Here is an 8,290-nt window from a genome sequence, read left to right on the forward strand (position 1 = left end):
CACCCAATATGGTGCTGGGAGCTAAATTTGGGTTCTCTGGAAGAACAGGAAGTGCTCTTAACCACCAAGCCAAGTCTCCAGGCCTCAGAAACACTTTTTAGGGAAAGATATGTACAGAAGAACGTACACATCAAATACACATCAATACAAATCTTGGTGAATTGTCACCCTCAAGGCAGAAGCCAGACCAAGATACTTTTCCTCACTTCCTGTACCCAAAAGCCCTCTTGTGTCTTTTCAGCTCTGACTGTCTTGGTTTTTATAATTTGTTTTGTTTTGAGACAGGGTCTCTCAGAGGCCAGGCTGACCTGGAAATGACTAGGTACCTGAGAATGACCTGGAACTCCTTTTCCTGCCACCTGGCCTGAACCTTCTAAGGTCTGGGACTGACAAACTGTGCCACCACCAGGACAGATTTGTGCAACGCTGGGGATTAAACCCAGGAACTCCTGCATGGAGTTCTACCTGATACACATTCCAGTCTTTTTCATTCTTGTTTTCTCGGTAACAGCACAGAGCCAGGAATTAGCAGTCTTTTGTGAGTTTATTGGATGAATGAACGAGTTGGAGTTGGAGATACTGTTACTGTTTAGGGACTTTTTTGTTTTTGTGGGCCTCCCTCCCCCACCCTCGCAGACAGGGTTTCTCTGACTGTCCTGGAACTCGCTTTGTAGACCAGGCTGGCCTTGATCTCACAGAGATCTTCCTGCCTCTGCCTCCCCAGTAATGGGATTAAAGGTACACAGCACCACAGCCTGTCCTTGTTTAGGGAATCTTTTGTTTTGTTTTGTTTTTTGTTGTTGTTGGTTTTTTGAGACAGCGTTGCTCTGTGTATCTTTGGCTGTCTTAGAACTCACTCTGTAGACCAGGCTGGCCTTGAACCCACAGATCTGCCTGTCTCTGCCTTTTGAGTGCTAGAATTAAAAGTGTGCACCACCACACCTTGCTCTGTTTAGGGATCTGAATCAGTAACTTTCCTCTGCCATTTAAAGAATTTAAAAAACAAGAAAATCAAGAAATAAAACAATAACAAAAAAAAGAAAGAAAGAAAAAGAAAGAAAAGATGAAAAAAGAAAAAGAAAACAGGAAAAAAATGCCAAACAGGGAGGACTACAGAAGCCAAGGCCTGTTCTCTCTTTGAGGACTGGGTGTTTTAAAAGTGGGGGGGAATGCAGTCTGCCTTTCCCCAATTTAGGACTGGTCAATTTGAAAAAACACAGGGAGGGTGATAGGTCTGAAAATTTGTGGTAACCACATCCTGTTCTGGCCTTGAACTTGACAGACTGATCCCATAGGCTGAGGGGCTCTACAAGTGGCCCTACTGGGTGGAGAAAAAGCCCACTAAGCCCACTTGTCCTGTCTCAGGACAAGATAGTGAAGAAGAAGAAGCCGGACATCTCGGAAATTCAGCGTCTTTATACTTAGTCACGCCCCTAGCCCTGACTGTCTGCCTATCAGAGACTCCATCTAACTCCTGGTCCCTCGATACTCAATTCATCAAAAGCCGCAAGGAATCCAGTGTTCTTCAGTTGTACTCCTAGCGTGGGGTGACCCCAAGGAGGTCTCTTCTGCTTTCCGGGCCTCAGTGTGTGGAAGAAGGAGGCTGGACTAATGATCTCCTTAGGGCTTTTCCAGATGTGGCGTCTGGAGCAAGATTAACCCCTGGGGTTCAGAACGTACACCACTGGGAGTCAGTCCAGTTTCCTGCTTGAAAATGAGGCCTTGAGGGATTTGGAAACTTGATCTATGTACAGGGTCAGAACCTGGGCCTGAGAGTCAGGAGACAGAGGTTTGAATGCTGGATGGGTCTCTGGGTGATCTTGGCTCAGTCCCTTCCCCTTCCTGGGCCTCCCAGGGAACTTCACCTGGCACAGAGAGGGTTGTGGGAGAATGGTTGAGCTGGCTCCAGGCCTCTAACCTCTAAGGCTTGGTTCCTGGGGTAGGGCAGCTTTCTGGCTCTGGGTTCAACTCTGCCAGGCAGCTGGGAGTGGGGAGGGAGAGAAACACATGGTATGATATTGCCCAGGGGAAGGGAGCTCACAGCCTGGCCAGGGACCCAGTGTTCAGCCAGGAACCAAATGGAAAATGGACTGATGGTCCAAATCCAAGTGATTCTCAGTGTGGGGGGCTAAAGGGAGATGCACTGGGGAACTCTGAGTGAGAAGACCCCAGGGGTGGTTGTGGGAGAAACAGAAATGGCTTCCTGGGGGAGAAGATCTTTGAAATTGGCAGGGCGTTCAGTCCAGTGGTGCCTCCCAGAGATGGGAGGAGGCAGGAAGAAGGAAATTGGGTCCAGGTGACCACAGAGCAACAGCTTGGCCTGGTCTAAGAGAGGTGGGGCTCGCCTGTGGGAGCTTGGACAACAGCCACAGCTGGGCCACAGAGGGAAAGGGGAGGGCCTGGCCTGGGCTCTGTGAAAGCACCATCTTCTCAGGCCACAGATCCAATCATGAACTGGAGGGGGCCTCTCTCTGGACAGCCCTAGGGCCCCACCTGGCTGTCCTAGGCCTGCAGGACAAAGGTGAGAAGCAGGGTTAAGTTCTGGTCCCCAGCCCCTCCTTAGCTCCTTCTATAGTGACCATAGAGACACCTTCAATTTGGATGACAGACCCTTTGTGGCATTCCACACAGAGGCCACACAGAGCATGTCTGTGTCTCATTCCTCAGGCAGATGACTGAGGCCAGCGGCTGCTTTAGCCAGATTAGGGGGACAGTCTAAGGACAATAATGGTACTGGGCACCAGAACGAGAGGGAACAGCTTGACTGTCAGGGTTTGACGCTGCTGTTACTTAGAAACTGCGACCTCAGGCAAGTCTCTCAACCTTGCTGTGCCTCCTCAGTCTCCTCACCGGGGCGTTGTTACATTCGGAGCTGGGTGCGTGACACTGAGCTGTACGGAAGCGTGACCAGCTCAGAGGCAGCTCAGTAAACAGACTCCCAGTGACTCTAGTCTGAGCACAGGTTCCTTTATCTCTAAAACGGAGCTGGTAGTTCCTGCCTTCGGAGGCACTCAGAAGGACACCGTGTTCCTGACAAGAGCACACTGGAGGCCCTTCTCCTAGGCCCCGCCTACCTACCCAGTGGCTTTCCTCAGCACCCCCTCCTGGTGAACAGCTGCTTTTGGCTACCCCTTAGGCCCAGGAATCTACCCTGGCAGTGTGGTTTGGACTAGGGAAGGGCACACCCACACCCTGTCAGCTGGCTCAGGGTTTCTAAGATCCTTGGTATCCAGAGCTGTTTCAGAAGGGAGTGGGGGTGGACTCTGGCTGGGCATGAGTTCCTAGCCTCTCTGATTCTTCATTCTGTTGGGGAGGGACCAGGGGAGGAGGACTGGGGTGACCTTTTGAAGTATTGAGGCCCCATGTCCCTGTTTGCCTGGACTTAAGGGTGGCACTAATTAGGAATAAATCAGGAACAAGGGTTACACAGAGAAACTCTCTCTCAAAAAACAAACAAATAAACAAACCTGGGCAGTGGTAACAATCACCTTTAGTCCCAGCAATTGGGAGGCAGAGACAGGCAGATCTCTGTGAGTTCAAGCCCAACTTGGTCTGCAGAGCTAGTTCTAGGACAGCCAAGGCTATACAAAGAAACAAAACAAAAGAAAAATTAGGACTGGAGAGATGGTTCAGACTACTCTTCCGTAAAACCCAGTTTCAATTCCCAGTACCCACATGATCCAGTTCCAGGGGCTTCAACTCCCTCTTCTGAACTTGTAGCACCAGGCACATATGTGGTGAACACACACATGAAAAAAACACGTACAAATTAATAAACTTAAATTTTTTGTTTAAAGAAGTAAATGAGGGCTGGAGAAATGGCTCTGTGGTTAAGAACACTGACTGTTCTTCCAGAGGACCTGAGTTCAATTCCCAGCACCCACATGGCAGCTCACCACTGTCTATAACTCCAGTTCCAAGATCTGCCATCATCATACAGACATGCATGCAGGAAAAACACAATACTGTATAGAATAGAGATAAATAGTTTAAAAAAAAAGTAAACGAGCAGGCTGGAAAGGTGGCTCAGCTGTGAGGAGTTTGCACTGCTCTCGTGGAGAACCTGAGTTCCGTTCCCAGCACCCATGTCGGAAGGCTCACAACCTTCCTGTAACTCCAGCTGCCGGAGATCCGACGCCCTCTTCTGGCCGTCATGGATAGCACATTCCGACTCACACAAACACATACAACTTCAGAAAAGGAAATAAACTGGGCATGAGGCCTCACACATGTAATCTTAGCACACAGGAGCCAAAGGCAGGAGTTTCTGTGAGTTCCAGGCCAACCAGATCTACAATAGTGGGAACCTCTCTCAAAATAAGCAAGCAAGCAAATAAATAAATAAACAATACAATTAACACACATTAAAAAAAAACAAAAAAACAAGCAAGCTCAGCATTGCTCATAGACACTTGGGAAACAGCATGAATGGCTACATTGTTTACATCTGTGGAGTCCTGGGGAGCAGAGAGCAGATACTTTACAGCTCATTCTAAGGATGGAGAACTGGAGGCTCAGAGAGCTGAAAGTACTCACTTACAATGCTACATCCATCTAAGGCAGAACTAAAGTTCAAAATGAGTCTGTCTGATTCCAAAGGAGCTGCTAGACATAGGATGGAAATGCCAGCCTGATTCAGGGGCCAGATCCTGGTCTAAACAGTGGGTCAATCCCAGGATGATGACCAGATTCACTCACGATGCAGAGGGTGTTTCTTTACTCTTAGGAGCCTGTTGCTGAACCCCTCTCCCAACCCTCTGGTAGCATGCCACCTGTGTACCCCAACCTGTGGGTATAGTCATGTCCTAGGTTCTCGGGAGCCCAAATGCATCAGACTTGGACTGTGCCCTCCCAAGTGCTGCTAGTTTGGTGGAAGGTACTAGAAAACTTTGCCACAGGTCTTAGAGGCAATAGCCAACCTGGGTTCAAGTCCCAGCTCTGCCACTTATTATCCTTGGTAACCAGCAGAGTCCCTCCAGCCTTTTTGAGCCTCAGTGTCACCTGAGTAAAGTATAGGTGACATTCACAAGCTGGCAGAGTTTTATTTTACTTTTGTATACAGTGTTCTGCCTGCATATGTGCCTGCAGGCCAGAAGAGGGCACCAGATCTCATTATGGATGGTTGTGAGCCACCATGTGGGTGCTGGGAATTGAACTCAGAACCCCTGGAAAAGAAGCTAGTGCTCTAAATCTCTGAGCCATCTCTCCAGCCCTTTATTTTACTTTTCCGTTCATGTTTATGGGTATTTATTCTGTATGTTTGCCTAGAGAGGGTAGACGATGGCATTAGATCAAACTGGAGTTTTAGACCGTTGCTAGCTGCCCATGCGGTTGCTGGCAATTGAACCCAGGGCCTTAGGAAGGGCAGTCGGGATTCTTAACTGCTGAGCCATCTCTCCAGCCCCACAGACTGGAAGAGTGAAAATAAGGTCATCTCCGTGGAACACACCTATAAAGTCTCCCACAAAGCAGCCAGTGAGCATCAGCTATCAGCTCTTCTGTGCACATAACTCCAATTTGCTGGGCAAAAGCAGAGAGGAGAAACTTACTGGGGTAGGCAAACTGGGATAAGGAAGTCTTCCTGGGGGAGGTGCATCCTTGTAGGGCCATTAGGGGAGGGCATTCCAGGAGACCGAGAAAATGACCTGTGTTGGGTGTGGCTGGCTGGGAGGAGCAAGTAGAAAGGCAGCTGCTAGAGCCATTCGGGGGGTGGGGGGGCTTCAAGGACCGTGCCGCCGGGCTTGGACTGTGGGTGCAGAGCGGGACTGTTTTCGAGAGCCGGACTAACTGTGATGCGGCGAGTGAACCGGAAGGGAGAGGCTGGAGGTCATGCTGGGGGAGAGATCTGAGCAGACTCACGGTGGGAGCCCCCTCCCCCAACCTCTGGTTCAGCTCTGACCTCTCCTACTTCCTGCCGTCCCAAGTGTGTACTTGTTCCCGTGCCTGGAACATCTTTCTCCTCCCTTTGCCTGGCTCACTCCTTGCCCTTCAGGTCCCAGCTCAGCAGCTCGTCCTCCTGGAATGCTGCTAGACGTCCCCTCCTAGGTGAGGTCCTCCTCTGCGCTTACAGACCTGTGGCTTTCCTGACTGGACTCTGGTTTAGGGCAGGGACTACGCATTTGCTCTTTGCATATCCACGCGGCCCGTTGTGACTCAGCGCCTAGCACCCAGGGTACCCCATGTAGGATTCAAGAAATGAGTGGCTGAGCCTCTTGGGGACAGCTGTGACAATCGGGGTGCACATGAGAAGGGGGGCAGTGACAGTGAAAAGAGATGGGGTAGGGTGGACAGGAAGAGGGACTGAGGCGAGGCGAGCACAGGGGAGAAAGAGCGGAGAATGACTCAGAGGTTTGGGTTGTCCCCGTCGTCGTCCCGTCGTCCCCACCCCCACTCACGTGGATAAACCCTGCCTTTCACCAGGATAGGAAGCATGAAGGAGGGGTTGGCAACCAGGGAGTGGGAAGAGAGAAGGCCAGTGGGGCAGGAGGCTGGGGCCCTGGTGCATGCCCTCTAGAATGTTCCAGTCTGCCCACTGGTGGGGGGACCCTGTCACTATGAAAATGTCTTCAGCATTATGGATCTAATCAGTTGGTGGCATGCTTCCCTAGCATGCGTGAAGCCCTGGGTTTGTTCCCCAGCACATCATTAAATTGAGTGTGGTGGTGTGGTGTCTGCCTGTAATTCCAGCGCTCTTGAAGTGGAGGCAGGAGATGAGAAGTTGTCAGCCTCAGTTACTGGTGCACTTAAAGGCCAGCATGCAGATACAGAACATCAATGATTAAGAGCCATCTTGTGTTCTTCCAGAGGATCCAAGTTCAGTTCCCCGTACCCATATCATGCATCGCACAACCGAATGTCACTTCAGTTCCAGGGGATTTGATATACCGTTTTCTGGTCTCCTTGGGCACCTGCACAGGTGTGATAAACATTCACACACACACACACACACACACACACACACACACACACACACAGAGAAAGAGGCATGAACACGTGCACACACATGCACACACAGATAAAATAAAAAGACATCTAAAACAAACAAACAAAAAACTTGCCAAGCCAAGCATGGTGGCATGCTCCTTTAATTTAACCCAGCACTGAGGAGGCAGAGGCAGCTGGATCTCTGAGTTCAAGGCCAGCCTGGTCTATACCTTGCCTTAAAAAAACGAAAAACAGGGCTGGAGAGATGGCTCAGAGGTTAAGAGCATTGCCTGCTCTTCCAAAGGTCCTGAGTTCAATTCCCAGCAACCACATGGTGGCTCACAGTCATCTGTAATGAGGTCTGGTGCCCTCTTCTGGCCTGCAGGGATACATTCAGACAGAATATTGTATACATAATAAATAAATATTAAAAAAAAAAAATCATGACAGTTGTGAACGCACACAACTTTAATCCCAGTGTCTGGGAGGCAGAGACAAAGTAGATGTCTAGAAATTTGAGGTAAGCCTGGTCTATACAGGCAGTCGTAGGCCAGCCAGGGGATACATAGTGGGAACATGTCTAAATAAATAAGAAATAGGAGCACTTACTGGTCTTCCAAAGGACCCAGTTCAGTTCCCAGCACTCACAACTTGTTCTATCTCCAGTTACAAGGGCTCTGATGCCCCTGTCTCACCTCTCTGGGCACCTCTGTACATGTGGATGCTTGTGTACACAGGCAAACACACAATCATAGATAAATAATTGAAAAGTGGGATGTGGGGAGATGGCTCGGTTGATAAAATGCTTGTCACAAAAGGAGCAACATGAGTCTAAAATCCCAGGGAAAGAAGACAGGAGGAGCCCTGGGGTTTGCTGGTCAGCCAGTCTAGCTGAACTGGTGAACTCCCGACGCAGTGAGAAACCCTGTGTCAGAAAATAAGGTGGTGTTAGCTTCAGCAGCACAGACACTAAAATTGGAATGATAAGAAGAAGATTAGCAGGGCCCCTGGGCAAGGATGACACTCAGAGTCCCTTGAAGCATTCCAAAAGGGAGAAAGAATTATAAGGTGGGGAGTGATGGAGAAAGACACTTGAAGGCTGAGCTCTGGCCTCCACACATGTGAATGGAGGTGTGGGCACACAGATGCATACACTCGAATACAAAACTGCCTCCTTCATATTGCTCGCCTGAAATAGGCTAACTCCTGTTATTTTGTTTTGTTTCACTGTATAACCCAGACCGGTCTTGAATTCAAAATCCTTCTGCCCCAGCTTCCCAAGTACTGAGATTATAGGCCTATGCCACCTTGCCAAAAGCTCTTTTGGTGTGTGTGGGGGGAATTCGAGACAGGGTTTCTAGGTGGA

General features: G+C 49.6%; 1 non-coding gene across 1 annotated transcript; it reads left to right on the forward strand.

Moving 5' to 3' along the window:
- Window positions 1–7,869: 7,869 nt before the first annotated feature.
- LOC125400531 (U6 spliceosomal RNA) lies at window positions 7,870–7,978 on the forward strand. Its single transcript, XR_007231973.1, has one exon. It is a non-coding gene; the product is annotated as a U6 spliceosomal RNA (small nuclear RNA).
- Window positions 7,979–8,290: the final 312 nt, after the last annotated feature.

The sequence above is a fragment of the Myodes glareolus genome, chromosome 3, assembly GCF_982192425.1.
Source record: "Myodes glareolus chromosome 3, mMyoGla1.1, whole genome shotgun sequence".
Lineage (NCBI taxonomy): Eukaryota > Metazoa > Chordata > Mammalia > Rodentia > Cricetidae > Myodes > Myodes glareolus.